Here is a 19,190-nt window from a genome sequence, read left to right as displayed (position 1 = left end):
TGGAGGATGAGGCTGGTACACATCACAAAGGCTTCCTATAGGAATAATATCAAACTTAGAATAAGCAGGATTTAATTAAGTTAAAGACAGAGAGAATTAAGTAGCAGAGGGAAGAGGTAGCCTGAACAAAAATGTTGAGGTAAACAGAACAATGTATGTGCAGAAACAAAGAGCAATTACAATTAGATATAAACTCTTTGTGTTAGTTTATTTCTAATATAGATATATATATAATAGAGAAAAACAATGGGATGGGAAAGACTAGAGATCTCTTCAAGAAAATTAGAGATACCAAGGGAACATTTCATGCAAAGATGGGCTCAATAAAGGACAGAAATGGAATGGACCTAACAGAAGCAGAAGATATTAAGAAGAGGTGGCAACAATACACAGAAAAACTGTACAAAAAAGATCTTCATAACCCAGATAACCACAAAGGTGTGATCACTCACCTAAAGCCAGACATCCTGGAGTACGAAGTCAAGTGGGCCTTAGGAAGCATCACTATGAACAAACTAGTGGAGGTGATGGAATTCCAGTGGAGCTATTTCAAATCCTGAAAGATGATGCTGTGAAAGTGCTGTACTCAATTTGCCAGCCAATTTGGAAAACTCAGCAGTGGCCACAGGACTGGAAAAGGTCAGTTTTCATTCCAATCCCTAAGAAAGGCAATGCCAAAGAATGCTCAAACTACCGCACAATTGCACTCATCTCTCACACTAGCAAAGTAATGCTCAAAATTCTCCAAGCCAGGCTTCAACAGTACGTGAACCAAGAACTTCCAGATGTTCAAGCTGAATTTAGAAAAGCCACAAGAATCAGAGATCAAATTGCCAACATGCATTGGATCATCAAAAAAGCAAGAGAGTTCCAGAAAAACATCTAATTCTGCTTTATTGACTATACCAAAGTCTTTGACTATGTGGGTCACAACAAACTGTGGAAAATTCTTCAAGAGATGGGAATACCAGACCACATGACCTGCCTCCTGAGAAATCTGTATGCAGGTCAAGAATCAACAGTTAGAACTGGACAAGGTAAAACAGACTGGTTCCAAATTGGGAAAGGAGTATGTCAAAGCTGTATATTGTCACCCTGCTTATTTAACTTATATGCAGAATATGTCATGCAAAAAGCCAGGCTAGATGAAGCACAAGCTGAAAACAAGATTGCCAGGAGAAATATCAATAACCTGAGATATGCAGATGACACCACCCTTATGGCAGAAAGCAAAGAAGAACTAAGGAGTCTCTTGATGAAAGTGAAGGAAGAGAGAGAAAAAGTTGGCTTAAAACTCAATATTCAGAAAATTAAGATCATGGCATCCGGTCCTATCACTTCACAGCAAATAGATAGGGAAACAATGGAAACAGTGACAGACTCTATCTTCTTGGGCTCCAAAATCACTGCAGATGGTGACTACAGCCATGAAATTCAAAAACACTTGCTCCTTGGAAGAAAAGCTGTGAGCAACCTAGACAACATATTAAAAAGCAGAGACATTACTTGCTAAGAAATGTCTGTATAGTCAATGCTATGATTTTTTCCATTAGTCATGTATGGACTTGAGAATTGGACCATAAAGAAAGCTGAGGGGTGAAGAATTGATACTTTTAAACTGTGTTGTTGGAGAAGACTCTTGAGAGTCCCCTGGACTGCAGGGATATCCAACCAGTCCATCCTAAAGGAAATCAGTCCCGAATATTTATTGGAAGAACTGATGCTGAAGCTTAAACTGTAATACTTTGGCCACCTGATGCTGGGAAAGATTGAAGGCGGAAGGAAAAGGGGACGACAGCGGATGAAATGGTTGGATGGCATCACCGACTCAATGGACATGAGTTTGAGTAAGCTCTGGGAGTTGGTGATGGTCAGGGAAGTCTGGCATCCTGTAGTCCACGGGGTTGCAGAGTCGGACATGACTGAGTGACTGAACTGACGTGTGTTAGAGTCTTCTAGATAAATAGGACCGATAAGATACAGTAGATATAGACATATCCTAAATTAGTTATCTCACTATATACAAATAATCCTATACATCTATACATATTTTATATATAGTGATAAATATCTATAGCCTATATATATTTTATATACATATATACATACATATATGTGTATATGTATATATACATACACACACACAGAGAATGAGATTTATTTTAAGAAACTGGGGCCTCATGAGATTACAGTGGCTGACAAGTCCCAGAATCTACTGTCTAAAGCGGGAGACCTAGGAAAGCCAACAAATATCCAGTCCACATGCAAAGGCCTGAGAACTAGGAATGCTGATGGTATAATCCCAGCCCAAGGGAGGGAACAGACTAGGGTCTCGGCTCATGCAGTCAGAGCCAAAGAGAATTCAACTTTCCTCTACCTTTGTGTTCTGTTCTGGTCCTGCACAGGTGAGATGGTGCCCACCCACATCAGGGAGGGCAGTCTGCTTTACTTAGTCCACCAATTCACAGACACACTCAGAAATAGTGTTTCACAAGATATCTGGTTTTTCTGTGGTCCGGTCAATTTGATGCCTAAAATTAACCAACACGGAACTATAGTAAAGTGGAGGGGATAGGAGGTGCCGTTTGTGCCATGGATCAAAGATGCATCCTGGACCATGTATCATCTGAACCTGCCAATCAGATGTTAATTGTATAGTTTTAGCTAAATGAACAAACAGATGTGAAAAGAATAACCAAAAATATTTGAAATTTCTGGATTGAAAAGAAGATAGAGTCACTTTGGGCCTCAAAATCGTGGAAAGGGAATAGATGAGTTCTGAGATTTCTTCTAGAGCTAATTTCAATGAGTCTTTGGACCCTGATTTCAAAGTGTTTAGAAGCCACATGAGAGGAGTGTGCCTCCCAGGAAATGGCAGACACCCCTAGTGGGAGTCTCAGATGTCAGTTTTGATTTAACACATCCTCATTCTCATGCCGAAATATTCTACAAAAGAATTCCAAGTTTGTAGCTCCCCAGGATGAAAACAAATGGATAGGCGCATATTTGTTTCCTGGTGGTTCCATTATGTTCCAAAACTTCTTTATCCAATAAACAGTTTAAATTACACCTTGCCTTGGCTTAGTTCTTACCCTAAAGTTCCTTCCCAAATTGGAATGTGCATATACATTTTTTTAATTTCTATTGGAAAAATTCAAAAAATTAAAAATTATAATTCCACTGTAATTTTTAAATTAGCCCATTCCACCCATCCAATTTTGCTTTCAGTTTACTTCTGTTTAATAGCAGGGTGATAATCTTCATGACTGTCTTCTGTGTTTAATAGGCACAAACATGCATGCTTTTATTCAGTTTCCATTTTGACATTTTATAAAATGAAATGTTTTCTTGCTTTTGTCTTTTTCAATTTCTGTCATCAACATCTTTCAGGTTAGCATACATATATATATGTATATTATAATATATAAATTTAAGACCTTCAAAATATTCCATGAATTATTATTGTTGTTCAGTCGCTCAGTTGTGTCCAACTCTTTACAACCCCATGGACTGCAGCATGCCAGGCTTCCCTGTCCTTCACCATTTCCCGGAGTTTGCTCAAACTCATGTCCATTGAGTTGCTGATGCCAGCCAACCATCTCATCCTCTATTATCCCCTTCTCTTACCTTCAGTCTTTCCCAACATCAGGGTCTTTTCCAATGAGTCAGCTCTTTGCATTAGGTGGCCAGAGTATTGAAGCTTCAGCTTTAGCATCAGTCCTTCCAGTGAATACTCAGGACTGATTTCCTTTAGAATTGACTGGTTGGATCTCCTTGCTGTCCAAGGGACTCTCAAGGGACTCTCCAGCAACACAGATGGAAGTCATCAGTTCTTTGGCGCTCAGCCTTTTTTATTGTCCAGCTCTCACATCCATACATGACTACTGGAAAAACCATAGCTTTGACTAGATAGACTTTTGTAGGCAACGTAATGACTCTGCTTTTTAACGTGTTGTCTAATTATAGCTTAGTTAGTTATAAGTTAGTTACAGTTATAGCTATAGGTTTGTTATAGCTTTTCTTCCAAGGAGCAAGTGTCTTTGAATTTCCTGGCTATAGTCACCATCTGCAGTGATTTTGGAGCCCAAGAAAATAAAATCTGTCACTATTTCCATTGTTTCTCCATCTATTTGCCATGAAGTGATTGGGACCAGATGCCATGATCTTCATTTTTCGTTTGTAGAATTTTAGGCCAGGTTTTTCACTCTCCTCTTTCACCTTCATCAAGAGGCTCTTTAATTCCTCTTCACTTTCTGCCATTAGAGTGATGTCATCTGCATATCTGAGGTTATTAATATTTCTCCTGGCAATCTTGATTCCAGCTTGTGCTTCATCTAGCCCAACATTTCTCATGATATACTCTGCATATGTTAAATAAGTAGGGTGACAATATACAGCCTTGACATAATCTATTTCCAGTTTTGAACTAGTCTGCTATTCATGTCCTTTTCTAATTGTTGTTTCTTTACCTACATACAGGTTTCTCAGGAGACAGGTGAGGTGGTGTTTCCATCTCTTTATGAATTTTCCACTGTTTGTTGTGATCCACACAGTCAGAGGCTTTTGCATAGTCAGTGAAACAGAAGTAGATGTTTTTATGGAATTCCCTTGCTTTTTCTATGATCCAACAGATGTTAGCAATTTGATCTCTGGTTCCTCTGCCTTTTCTAAATCCAGCTTGTACATCTGGAAGTTCTCGGTCCATATACTACTGAAGCCTAACTTGAAGGACTTTGAGCATTACTTTGCTAGCATGTGAAATAAGTACAATTCAGTGATATCAAACCATTGCCACTGATAAACACTTTTAATGCTTCATACATTTTCTCCCAAAAGCAACCATGATGAAAATTTATTTTTATATATTTGTGGGTTTTTTAAATAAATACAGTAACAAAAGTGGGATTCTAGGTTAGAGTATGTACATTTTTGAATTTAATTACCACTCCCAAAGTAGTCTCTAAAAATGTACCAATTTCTACAGAAAAGAGAGCTATGTTCTCCCACTTTCTTGCCTGAGTTGCTAGAGTTAAATTACCTTACTCTTTTATTGTTCATTTTTCCCAAAATGATGAATGGAAAGTATGTTATTTTTATTTTCACTTTTCAGATTCATTAGGTTGAACATTTTTTTAAATGTGTATTAGCTTTTGCACATCATCTATATATTGCTAAATTTTATTTCTTTTGCTTTTCTATTGACTTAATTATAATTATCAGTTTCATGCTACTTTAAAAGCTATTGGTGATTGTACTTTGTCTTTTTCATTACCCCACCTTTAACCCATCAGGCTTTTCTATTTCAATCCATGCTCGCATCTGCATTTACACTGTTGGTTAAGCAGATGTACTGGCAAGCAAACATGATTTAGTCAGGTCCTAATATAAATCCACATGCCCAAGTGTACACTTCATAAGACAACATTTCTTTTGCCAGACAGTACTTTCAAAGAGCAGCATTTACTTTTCAAAAAATGGGAAAAGCTAAATGGTTTTGTAAATATGACTCTAAGCTGTCCACTGTTTGCTGATTTTCTCTTTACCCCAACATTATTAATACAAATAAGAGTTTTATAAAGCTAAGTTTCCTGGTGAAAGATATATACTGAGAGGAGTCTAAGTTTTTGAAATGTTTTTCTATGGACATTTTTAGTTAAGATATTGGACTTTCATGCCGATATATTTGTTTCCATCAAATTAAGCTATAGACCTTAACACATAGTTTGAATTTTTAGTTTGTTATGAAACGTACCTTTCCTCCGTAGGAGTTGTAGGAGCTTTGTAGGCTATGTATGGAGGCTACTTATGTAGGCTTTGCTTGCCAACTCGTGGCTCCCCGCCTCTGGGTGTCCTTCATATCTTCATTGGATCCTCTCCTCTCATCTTACTTATGTGTTCCATGTTCCACTATGATTTTCTTCTCTTCAACAGCTGAATTCACTTCTCCTATTAAAGCAGAAATGCCACGATTCCTACCATATCCTTCTGCTTCTATGTTTCTTAGATTAATTGTAATTTGGGGTACTAAAGCTTATGATTACAAATTCCTCCTTTCTTGTTAAATACTCATAACTCTATTATTTCCCCTATTTAAATCAATAATGTTTTGCAAAATCCTTTAGGGCTGTGCCATCTGGTACCAACTCAGCCTGGGAAATAAAATTTCAATGCCTTGATAGTATTTTGAGCCAATAAACACATTACAATATCAAACCAAACTTGTGTTTGGTAAAAAATAATCTTCTTTCAATCTTCCTTTTATTTCTTTTGTTATTCATAATATGAAATACTAGAATCTAAAAGTGAAAAATAGTTTTAGAAAACTCCATAACTAAGAGTTAAGCTTCTCTTTTTACGTCATAAGGAATCGATTTGTGATATACTCTAGACACATCATATTAATAGTTTCCATGTTTAACACTGAACATATACATCCTGGAGAAGAGAATGGCAACCCACTCCAGTATTCCTGCCTGGAGGATCCCATGGACGGAGGAGCCTGGTGGGCTGCAGTCCATGGGGTCGCAAAGAGTCAGACCCAACTGAGTGACTAACACATATATACATTTTATTGAAATTTAAATTTGTATTTACTTATTTTAAATTGTGGTAAAATGCATGTAACATAAAACTTATCCTCTTAATCATTTTAGATGTACAGTTAAGTAAACTGTCTTGACTATACATGCCTCACCATCATCCATCCCAAAAACTCTTTTCATTTTGCAAAACTAAAATTCAGTAACCATTCAACAGTAACTCCTCATTCCCTTCTTCCCCAAACTCTTGGAAAGTACCATTCTGCTTTCTGCCTTTATGAATTTGACTACTTTAGAAACCTGATATAAGTAGAATCATACAGAATTCGTCCTTTGTGACTGGCTTATTTCACTTCATATATAATGTCCTGAAGGTTCATCCATGTTGTGGCACATGTCGGAATGTTTATCCTTTTTAAGACTAATATTATATTGTATGTGTATTTTTGGGCTATTGTGAAGAACACTGCTATGAACATGATGGTACAAATATATTTGAGTCCCTTCTTTCAATTAAGTATATCCACAGAAGTGGAATTGCTGAATCATATGGTAACTTTATTTTTACTATTTTGAGGAACCACATACTGTTTTTCATAGTGGCTGTACATTCCTACCAATAGTGCACAAAGTTTCCAGTTTCTCCACGTCTTCCACCATCACTATTCTGATATTTTTTTTAGAGTAGCCTTCCTAATGAGTGTGAGAGGGAACATATAAATTCAAGTTCTATTTTAATATTCATTTTTTAAGAGATACTATTTTGGCTAAGAAACTTGAATCACTATAATCTCTATCATTTACTCCAGTAGAAATTAGACTGTGCTGGCTAATCATATAAAGCCCAGCATTCATGAGAAGTAGAACTCAATCCAGCACACAAAAATAGCTCACCCAATAGTGATTCTCAAAGACAGAAGAGATCAATAACCTAACAACTACCTCCATCTAGTGAGGCAACTCAAAGGCATGTATAGTACAACAAAACAAAAGCAAACTATGTCTTATCTTATTCTTACACAGCCAGTTGAGAAATGCTGCTGCTGCTGCTGCTGCTAAATCGCTTAGTCGTGTCCAACTCTGTGCGACCCCATAGACAGCAGCCCATGAGGCTCCCCTGTCCCTGGGATTCTCCAGGCAAGAACACTGGAGTGGGTTGCCATTTCCTTCTCCAGTGCATGAAAGTGAAAAGTGAAAGTGAATTCGCTCAGTCGTATCCAACTCTTAGCGACCCCATGGACTGCAGCCCACCAGGCTCCTCCGTCCATGGGCTTTTCCAGGCCAGAGTACTAGCATGGGTTGCCATATGAGAAATGCTCGTTTTCCTAAACTCTCTGGGAATTACCTATTACTGCTTGTTATCCCCAGGATTCATCATAGATCTGTCAGTTTAATCATTTTTCTTTGTAGATGAGAAAACTGTACCTAAAAAGCTAATTTTACCTAAGATTTACCTAAGGCCACACAGCAAATTAATGTCAAGATTTATGACTACAGTTCATATCTCTTAACTCCTGGTCATTTGTCCTTTCTTCCACAATAATAGAACTTTAGTCTCTAATGTCCTTCAAAGCTAATTAAAATTCACATTATAATTTGAGTGGTTCTCAAAGTTTAAAAGGTACTTGAAATTACCTGGACAGGTTGCATGAAAGGCTTATTTCCTAACTCTAAATGCAGATATTAAAATTCACTGGGTCTGGGATGAGACCAAAAGAATTAAATTTTTAACAAGCAATCCAGGTGTTTTTGATTGTTCACAGATTATCTTCTGATAATCACTTTTTGGACATTATTTAAAAGCCCTTGTCCTCCAGCCACTGATCCTCAAAGTGTAGGCCTAGATCAGCAGCATCAATGCCATGTGGAAACCTGTGTGAGAACTATAAATTCTTAGACAACTCCGCAATTACTTAATCAGAGACTCGTGGGATCGGGCTGGGAATGTCTACTAACAAGCTTCTCAGATGATTCTGAAGCAACTAGAGAACCATGGCCTATGCTCTAGTTTAGCCCAAGCAAGCCACTCACTTTATTCTCACTTTATTTTTTGCATTCCAAACAGAGGATTTAAATATCCAGAGCTTCAGGTACATGTAGGTAATCTGAAATCTTTTATCACCTTAATTGATACAACTTGGCTTTTCTAAGTGTATACATGATTTTTGTGAGTGTTTCAGCACTAAGAAGCAAAACCTTTGCTATCTTTGCTCCTTCCTGCAATTAATCAGAAAGTAGAGGTTAAGTGAGGGGCACATCGAGGGGCAAGTGTTCCTTCTCCCCTTGTGACAGCATTCATTTTTTTGGAACAAGACAACATTTATCTGCTTGCTGCACATCTCTACCCGGATGCCCTGCCAGTGCCCCTGCCAGCCGTATGTCTAACTCTGAACTAATTATCTTTCTTTGTAAGTTGATGCTTATCTTTCTGTGTTTCTTAGTTCTGTTAAAAGCACCAATACCCTCCCTGTCATCTACCCTGGAAATTGAGGAGTCATTATTATTGCTTTCATCTTTCTTCTCAGAGCCAATTAATTACTTTAACTATCAATTCTGCCTCTACAGCATTTCTCCCATTCGTCCCTCCTTTCACTTTTCTACTTCCAGTTTAGTAATTCCTGTCATTATTGCTACCCTCCTGGACTATACAAATAGCTAACTGATTGGCCCCCTCCCACCAGTTAATCTTCTCTCAGCATAATTCTGATAGTGATCCATCTTTGCTCAAAAGGCTGTAAGTGTTCCATTCTATCTCGAGTGCAATTTGTTTATCCTAGCATTCAAAGGTCTCGACAATTTGGCATTATCCTGCCTTTCAGTCTTAACTTATTCATTATTTTCATTTAAAAAATATTCACTGAACACCTGTTCTGTACTAAGCATTGATCTAGGTATGGTCTTTTCCCTATCATATGCCTATGTTCCTATTAAACTAAGGTACTGGGTTTCTTTTATATGTCTCAATATTCTTATATATCAAGTGTTATGCACTTCTTTCCTCTCATCAGGAACCCATGCCTTCCACTGACTTCTTTTTCTCTTCTTTGCTGTTGATTTCCCAGGTCTTTCGCAGCTGTTACTAAAGATCTTTCTTCTTAGTATTATAATGTTCTCTGTCTATCCTTCTAGCTGTATACTGTTTTGACTCAGGGTTAATACTTGATTCATCTGTTTATCCCTATGTCTCTTAGAGATAATTCATATATAAATGTTCTGTAAATCTTAAATGAATTAAATAGTGCAGTTTCAAGCTAGATTTTGAACCTTTTTCTCCAACTTGAATGACTGAAATCGTCTTTTATAGTAACTGATCTCATATTGCTCATGAATTCAGACTGTAAATTTCTAAGTTTGGGGCCTGATAGAGAGTTCCTAAAGGGGCTTAGATATTTTTGTTTTTCTATTATATTCTGGATGGTACAGCTTATTCATTATCTTTAAAAGCTCTCAGTAAAATCAGATCAGATCAGTCACTCAGTCGTGTCTGACTCTTTGCAACCCCATGAATCACAGCACACCAGACCTCCCTGTCCATCACCAACGCCCAGAGTTCACTCAGACTCACGTCCATCGAGTCAGTGATGCCATCCAGCCATCTCATCCTCTGTCGTCCCCTTCTCTTCTTGCCCCCAATCCCTCCCAGAATCAAAGTCTTTTCCAATGAGTCAACTCCTCGCATGAGGAGGCCAAAGTACTGGAGTTTCAGCTTTAGCATCATTCCTTCCAAAGAAATCCCAGGGCTGATCTCTTTCAGAATGGACTGGTTGGATCTCCTTGCAGTCCAAGAGACTCTCAAGAGTCTTCTCCAACACCACAGTTCAAAAGCATCAATTCTTCGGTGCTCAGCTTTCTTCACAGTCCAACTCTCACATCCATATATGACCACAGGAAAAACCATAGCCTTGACTAGACGAACCTTTGTTGGCAAAGTAATGTCTCTTCTTTTCAATATGCTATCTGGGTTGGTCATAACTTTCCTTCCAAGGAGTAAGTGTCTTCTAATTTCATGGCTGCAGTCACCATCTGTAGTGATTTTGGAGCCCAGAAAAATAAAGTCTGACACTGTTTCCACTGTTTCCCCATCTATTTCCCATGAAGTGATGGGACCGGATGCCATGATCTTTGTTTTCTGAATGTTGAGCTTTAAGCCAACTTTTTCACTCCCACTTTCACTTTCATCAAGAGGCTTTTTAGTTCCTCTTCACTTTCTGCCATAAGGGTGGTGTCATCTGCATATCTCAGGTTATTGATATTCTCCTGGCAATCTTGATTCCAGCTTGTGTTTCTTCCAGTCCAGCGTTTCTCATGATGTACTCTGCATATAAGTTAAATAAGCAGAGTGACAGTATACAGCCTTGACGTACTCCTTTTCCTATTTGGAACCAGTCTGTTGTTCCATGTCCAGTTCTAACTGTTGCTTCCTGACTTGCATACAGATTTCTCAAGAGGCAGGTCAGGTGGTCTGGCATTCCCATCTCTTTCAGAATTTTCCACAGTTGATTGTGATCCATACAGTCAAAGGCTCTGGCATAGTCAATCAAGCAGAAATAGATGTTTTTCTGGAACTCTCTTGCTTTTTTGATGATCCGGTGGATGTTGGCAATTTGATCTCTGGTTCCTCTGCCTTTTCTAAAACCAGCTTGAACATCTGGAAGTTCACGGTTCACATATTGCTGAAGCCTGGCTTGGAGAATTTTGAGCATTACTTTGCTAGTGTGAGAGATGAGTGCAATTGTGCAGTAGTTTGAGCATTCTTTTGCATTGCCTTTCTTTGGGATTGGAATGAAAACTGACCTTTTCCAGTCCTGTGGCCACTGGTGAGTTTTCCAAATTTGCTGGCATGTTGAGTGCAGCACTTTCACAGCATCATCTTTCAGGATTTGAAATAGCTCCACTGAGATTCCATCACCTCCACTAGCTTTGTTCGTAGTGATGCTTTCTAAGGCCCCCTTGACTTCACATTCCAGGATGTCTGGCTCTAGGTCATTGATCACACCATCTGATTTTCTGGGTTGTGAAGATCTTTTTTGTACAGTTCTTCTGTGTATTCTTGCCACCTCTTCTTAATATTTTCTGCTTCTGTTAGGTCCATACCATTTCTGTCCTTTATCGAGCCCATCTTTGCATCAAATGTTCCTTTGGTGTCTCTGATTTTCTTGAAGAGATCTATAGTCTTTCCCATTCTGTTGTTTTCCTCTATTTCTTTGCATTGATTGCCGAAGAAGGCTTTCTTATCTCTTCTTGCTATTCTTTGGAACTCTGCATTCAGATGCTTATATCTTTCCCTTTCTCCTTTCTTTTCGCTTCTCTTCTTTTCACAGCTATTTGTAAGGCCTCCCCAGACAGCCATTTTGCTTTTTTGCATTTCTTTTCCATAAATTTGCCCTATAAATAGAATAGGTCTCAACTTTTCAACCTAATTTAAATGATCTGTCTCATTGTGTGTATTTATGTAACTGAGATCTGTTACATTGGTCAGAGAAGTTTGAATGTGGAATTCTGTGTGTTTAGGTTGGTAAAATGATCAGTTGTATGTATTTGTTTTATACTTTTGTCGTTGTATGTATTTGTTTTATACTTTTGTCTGGAAGGCCGGGAAGCAAAGCAGGAAGGACAGCACAGTGCCAGGCTAGGGTCAACCAAGTTTGACATAATTTAAGGGGTGGGGTGCCAGAAAAACCCTCAGTAAACAGGATATATATCCATGGATCCACATGACACTGCCTGGTAGAGAGTAGATTATCACTAATTACCACTTCCCTTTCCTTGACAATAAAGCCCACAATGTGCCTTTGTTTGCTGATTCTCATTTTGTACGTTAAACTTGAGTGCCCCATCTGCTGAGCAATATGTAAATATGATAGAAAGTTTCTGCCTCAAATTATATTACTGTCAGAAATATATTGCATTTAATACTTTTGTGTACTCAACTGTGCGTATAAAATATTCAGCCTACTACAGAAAAGTTATAAATTATAGTCAAGTGAAATATTGCACTTGAGTGTGAAGCATAGGAAGCTTTTAACAATTTTTCAACTCAAATATCAATATTCTTCTTCACCATGTTAACACATAAAGGACACACACCTCTATATGATTACAGCAACAGAGATAGTCTTACTTATCATTTCTTCATTTGGGATTTTGGACTAAATAATTACGTGCAAATGTAGACAAATTCCTTTTCTGTGTTAGGAGAATCTAATTGTTTGCCAATCTAGCTGCTTTCAGAATTAATTTGCATATTAAACACAAAACTTTGTGACCCAAATCCCTTTTTCCAACCGTGCATTCCTTAGAACTGTCCACACTATTTCGTATATGTTTTGGTAATATTCTGTTTGAAAATCGGGAGTTAAGTATCAGGTCTTAGAATTGTGTCTTTGTCCTGTTTCTGTGTTTGTCTGTAGTATGAGTACATTGTTTTAGTGATACATGCTGTGAGAGCCACTGAACGATCTAATTGGCAAAAAATATTTATCCATTTGAGCTTCCCAGGTGACTCAGTGGTAAAGAATCTGCCTGCCAATGTAGGGAACAGGTTGGATCCCTGGATCACAAAGATCCCCTGGAGGAGGAAATGGCAGCCCACTCTGGTGTTCTTGCCTGGAAAATCCCACAGACAGAGGAGCCTGGTGGGCTACAGTACAGGGTGTCTCAAAAAGTCAGCCATGACTTAACACCTAAGCGAGCACACATTTATCCATTTGATATTCTCTACTCATGACTCAGCTGCTGAATATATATTTTTTCAAACTAGTTATAACCAACACTCAGTAGTTTCTCCTCCTTCCAAATTTTCTTTCTTCAGCTCAGTTCAGTTGCTCTGTCGTGTCCAACTCTTTGCGACCCCATGGACTGCAGCACACCAGGCCTCCCTGTCTATCACCAACTCCCGGAGTTTACTCATACTCATGTCCATTGAGTCAGTGATGCCATCCAACCATCTTGTCCTCTGTTGTCCCCTTCTCCTCCCACCTTCAACCTTTCCCAGAATCAGAGTCTTTTCAAATGAGTCAACTCTTCGCATCAGGTAGCCAAAGTACTGGAGTTTCAGCTTCAACATCAGTCCTTCCAATGGATATTTAGGACTGATTTCTTTTAGGATGGACTAGTAGGATCTCCTTGTAGTCCAAGGGACTCTCAAGAGTCTTCTCTGACACCACAGTTCAAAAGCATCAATTCTTTGGCACTCAGCTTTCTTTATAGTCCAACCCTTACATCCATACCTGACTACTGGAAAAAAAAGTAGCTTTGACTAGATGGACCTTTGTTGGCAAAGTAATGTCTCTGCTTTCTAATATGCTGTCTAGGTTGGTCATAACTTTTCTTCCAAGGAGCAAGCGTCTTTTAATTTCATGGCTGCAGTCAACATTTGCAGTGATTTTAGAGCCCCCAAAATTTAAGTCTGTCACTTTTTCCATTGTTTCCCCTTCTATTTGCCATGAAGTGATGGACAAGATTTCTTCCTTAGTTGGTAGCAAATACATTTTTCTAACTAATATGTCAGCAAATTTGGAAACTCAGCAGTGGCCACAGGACTGCAAAAGGTCAGTTTTCATTCTAATCCCAAAGAAAGGCAATGCCAAAGAATGCTCAAACTACCACACAGTTGCACTCATCTCACACGCTAGTAAAGTAATGCTCAAAATTCTCCAAGCCAGGCTTCAGCAATACATGAACCATGAACTTCCAGATGTTCAAGCTGGTTTTAGAAAAGGCAGAGGAACCAGAGATCAAATTGCCAACATCCACCGGATCATCGAAAAAGCAAGAGAGTTCCAGAAAAACATCTATTTCTGCTTGATTGACTATGCCGAAGCCTTTGACTGTGTGGAAATAAACTGTGGAAATTCACAGTAAACTGTGGAAAATTCTGAAGGACATGGGAATACCAGACCACCTGACCTGCCTCTTGAGAAATCTGTATCCACGTCAGGAAGCAACAGTTAGAACTGGACATGGAACAACAGACTGGTTCCAAATAGGAAAAGGAGCTTGTCAAGGCTGTATATTGTCACTCTGCTTACTTAACTTATATGCAGAGTACATCATAAGAAATGCTGGGCTGGAAGAAGCACAAGCTGGAATCAAGTTTGCCAGGAGAAATATCAATAACCTCAGATATGCAGATGACACCATCCTTATGGCAGAAATTGAAGAAGAACTAAAGAGCCTCTTGATGAAAGTGAAAGAGGAGAGTGAAAAAGTTGGCTTAAAGCTCAACATTCAGAAAACTAAGATCATGGCATCTGGTTCCATCACTTCATGGCAAATAGGTGGGGGAAACAGTGGAAACAGTGGCTGACTTTATTTTTTTGGGCTCCAACATCATGGCAGATGGTGATTGCAGCCATGAAATTAAAAGACGCTTACTCCTTAGCAGGAAAGTTATGACCAACCTCGACAGCGTGTTTTTTTTTTTTTTTATGCTTGGAAGCTATTTTATTTATTTATTTATTATTTTTTTTAATTTTATTTTATTTTTAAACTTTACATAATTGTATTAGTTTTGCCAAATATCAAAATGAATCTGCCACAGGTATACATGTGTTCCCCATCCTGAACCCTCCTCCCTCCTCCCTCCCCATACCATCCCTCTGGGTCGTCCCAGTGCACTAGCCCCAAGCATCCAGTATCGTGCATCGAACCTGGGCTGGCGACTCGTTTCTTACGTGATATTTTACATGTTTCAATGTCATTCTCCCAAATCTTCCCACCCTCTCCCTCTCCCACAGAGTCCATAAGACTTTTCTATACCTCAGTGTCTCTTTTGCTGTCTCGTACACCGGGTTATTGTTACCATCTTTCTAAATTCCATATATATGCGTTAGTATACTGTATTTATGTTTTTCCTTCTGGCTTACTTCACTCTGTATAATAGGCTCCAGTTTCATCCACCTCATTAGAACTGATTCAAATGTATTCTTTTTAATGGCTGAGTAATACTCCATTGTGTATATGTACCACTGCTTTCTTATCCATTCATCTGCTGATGGGCATCTAGGTTGCTTCCATGTCCTGGCCATTATAAACAGTGCTGCAATGAACATTGGGGTACACGTGTCTCTTTCCCTTCTGGTTTCCTCAGCGTGTATGCCCAGCAGTGGGATTGCTGGATCATAAGGCAGTTCTATTTCCAGTTTTTTAAGGAATCTCCACACTGTTCTCCATAGTGGCTGTACTAGTTTGCATTCCCACCAACAGTGTAAGAGGGTTCCCTTTTCTCCACACCCTCTCCAGCATTTATTATTTGTAGACTTTTGGATCGCAGCCATTCTGACTGGTGTGAAATGGTACCTCATAGTGGTTTTGATTTGCATTTCTCTGATAATGAGTGATGTTGAGCATCTTTTCATGTAAATACAAAAAACCTCAAATAGCCAAAGCGATCTTGAGAAAGAAGAATGGAACTGGAGGAATCAACCTACCTGACTTCAGGCTCTACTACAAAGCCACAGTTATCAAGACAGTATGGTACTGGCACAAAGACAGAAATATAGATCAATGGAATAAAATAGAAAGCCCAGAGATAAATCCACGCACATATGGACACCTTATCTTTGACAAAGGAGGCAAGAATATACAATGGATTAAAGACAATCTCTTTAACAAGTGGTGCTGGGAAAACTGGTCAACCACTTGTAAAAGAATGAAACTAGAACACTTTCTAACACCATACACAAAAATAAACTCAAAATGGATTAAAGATCTAAACGTAAGACCAGAAACTATAAAACTCCTAGAGGAGAACATAGGCAAAATACTCTCTGACATACATCACAGCAGGATCCTCTATGACCCACCTCCCAGAATATTGGAAATAAAATCAAAAATAAACAAATGGGACCTAATTAACCTTAAAAGCTTCTGCACATCAAAGGAAACTATTAGCAAGGTGAAAAGACAGCCTTCAGAATGGGAGAAAATAATAGCAAATGAAGCAACTGACAAACAACTAATCTCAAAAATATACAAGCAACTCCTACAGCTCAACTCCAGAAAAATAAACGACCCAATCAAAAAATGGGCCAAAGAACTAAATAGACATTTCTCCAAAGAAGACATACAGATGACAGCATGTTTTATAAAAAGCAGAGACATTACTTTGTCAACAAAGGTCCATCTAGTCAAGGCTATTGTTTTTCCGATGGTCGTGTATGGATGTGAGAGCTGGACTGTGAAGAAAGCTGAGCACCAAAGAATTGAGGCTTTTGAACTGTGGTGTTGGAGAACATTCCTGAGTCCCTTGGACTGCAAGGAGATCCAACCAGTCCATCCTAAAGGAGATCAGTCCTGGGTGTTCCTTGGAAGGACTGATGTTGAAGCTGAAACTCCAATACTTAGGCCACCTGATGCGAAAAACTGACTCATTGGAAAAGACTCTGATGCTGGGAGGGATTGGGGGCAAGAGGAGAAGGGGACGACAGAGGATGAGATGGCTGGATGGCATCACCGACTCAATGAGTATGGGTTTGGGTAGACTCCGGGAGTTGGTGACAGACAGGGAGGCCTGGCATGCTGCAGTTCACGGGGTCGCAAAGAGTCGGACATGACTGAGCGACTGAACTGAACTGAACTGAATTTCTTAGTCCCAAAGCCTTGAAGTCATTTGACCTCTCTTTATCTCATATCCTGTGTCTGGTTCTTTAGCAAATTTTATTGGTTCTTTATTTAAGAACACATGCAATTTCTCACCACCTCCACTGCTATTATTCTTATCTATGTCACTGTTCTCCCTGTCCTGGATGGCTGTAGTAACCCTCTGCCTGGTCTTCCTACTTCCATTTTATTCTGCCATGGTCTGTGTTCAGGCTTCCCGTATGACTTGGCAGTAAATAATTTGCCTGCACTCCAGGTGATGCAAGAGATGTGGGTTCAATCCCTGGGTCAGGAAGATCCCCTGGAGAAGGAAATGGCAACCCACCCCAATATTCCTGCCTGGAGAATCCCATGGACAGAAGAGCCTGGAGGGCTACAGTCCACAGTCGCAAAGATTCAGATATGCCTGACTGGGCATGCACGCAGTCTGTGTTCAGTGTAACAACCTAAACATACTTGTTATTCTGTTCAGTACTGTCCCATAGCGCCCCAGCACATTCAAGGCAAGAGCCAACATCCTTCAGTGGCCAGCAGCATGGGACATGATCTGTGTCTTCCCATCGTATCTTTCTGGTAAATGATTCATCTAACTTCTTTGCTGTTTCCTGAACATATCAAGCACACTCTACCCCACAAAACCTTCTCACTAGCTGTTTCGTTTACCTAAATTATTTTTCCCCATGAGGCTCCCTGTCTTGTTTCTTCACCATCTTTGAATCTTGACTCACTGTCACTGTCTCCCTGGGACCTTTCCTTGTCCGCCCTATTTTTCAATGCAATATCCCTCATACTTTAGCATTTCATATACTCCTTCCTTGATTGATTTTTTTCACCATAGCCTGTGTATCTTTCTAACACATAATTTACTTACATATTTTATGTATTAGCTATTTTCCTACAGTAACTATAAACTTTATGAGGGCAAGAATTCTTGTCCTTTTTGTTCACTAATGTGTCCAACAAACCTAGAATTGTACCTGAAATATAGACCATTTTCAATACTTGTTAGTAAATAAAATTTTTGACCAAAAAAACCCAAAAAAACTGTTACTTTGATCATTGAAAAATGATCAAAGAAAGTTGAATTGGTCAAAAGGAAATTGCCTCTATGATTCCCTTCTTATACAATAAGAAATTAGTTAAGCAAAATATTTTAAGTATATCAAATTATCAATTATTAGAATTTATAATTAAAAATATACAATCCTGGGAAAATGATATTTGTAATATTAATTATTTCTCCAGCCCATTTCATTACTCAGTAATAATTGTTATCATACTTAAGAAACTATTACTTGGGACATTTGCTAGGGAATGCTAATTTTGTATAAAATTGTCATTTCTTAATCTATCTTTTTCTTTATTTGACTAATATATTTTATAATTAAATATCTCCATATATATAGCTATAACATAGCTATATATGTTCAGTGAGAACTTTGCTAGGCAGCTCTGTGCCTCAAGAATGTTATAGGATAATTTAGCAGGTTAGCTAGTTTACTTCCAAGCATCTGAATCAATGAGATATGATTTCACTCTAAAATCAGCTCAGTAATAACTCTCAGATGGTTGTGTGAAACAAAAAGTCTTGACTGAGAAAGCTAGGACAAAGGCATATGTGCATGGGGCAAAGCATCCAGGAATAAATGCTGGAAGACATTGTGGTGAATGAAAATGGGATTATGGAGACCACTTTCAGTGAGAAATCTTGAGTACAGCAGAGTTCTCTTGAACGTTTGCTTCTATGATTAGGCCTGACTTTCATTTAGGATTTATAGAAGGGTACCTATAAAATGTGATTTAGGAAGCTTTTTAAGATGATTTATTGACTAAATGGCAAATCAAAGAACATTAAAACTAAGAAAGATCTCAGGAGTGTGACTATAACCTCCCAGGATAAGTGGAAACCTCTTTTCCAAGTCTCACAAGCCCACTCATTTCACTTTTGAAAAAGCTGATTTTTAAAAGGAGCTTCCCAGGTAGTGCTAGTAGTGAAGAACCTGACTGCCAGTGCATGAGACACAGGAGATGCAGGTTAGATCCCTCAGT

At 38.7% G+C, this 19,190-nt stretch overlaps 1 protein-coding gene across 1 annotated transcript in view; it reads left to right on the top strand.

Annotated features, from left to right (window-relative positions):
* The window catches only part of GRID2 (glutamate ionotropic receptor delta type subunit 2), a 1,601,543-nt gene that overhangs the window by 1,360,837 nt on the left and 221,516 nt on the right, over positions 1 to 19,190 (top strand). The gene's annotated exons all lie outside the window — the stretch shown is intronic.

The sequence above is a fragment of the Bos indicus genome, chromosome 6 (genome assembly GCF_029378745.1).
Source record: "Bos indicus isolate NIAB-ARS_2022 breed Sahiwal x Tharparkar chromosome 6, NIAB-ARS_B.indTharparkar_mat_pri_1.0, whole genome shotgun sequence".
Lineage (NCBI taxonomy): Eukaryota > Metazoa > Chordata > Mammalia > Artiodactyla > Bovidae > Bos > Bos indicus.
Note: the sequence above shows the minus strand (reverse complement) of the source record. Positions and strands in the feature narration are given on the sequence as shown.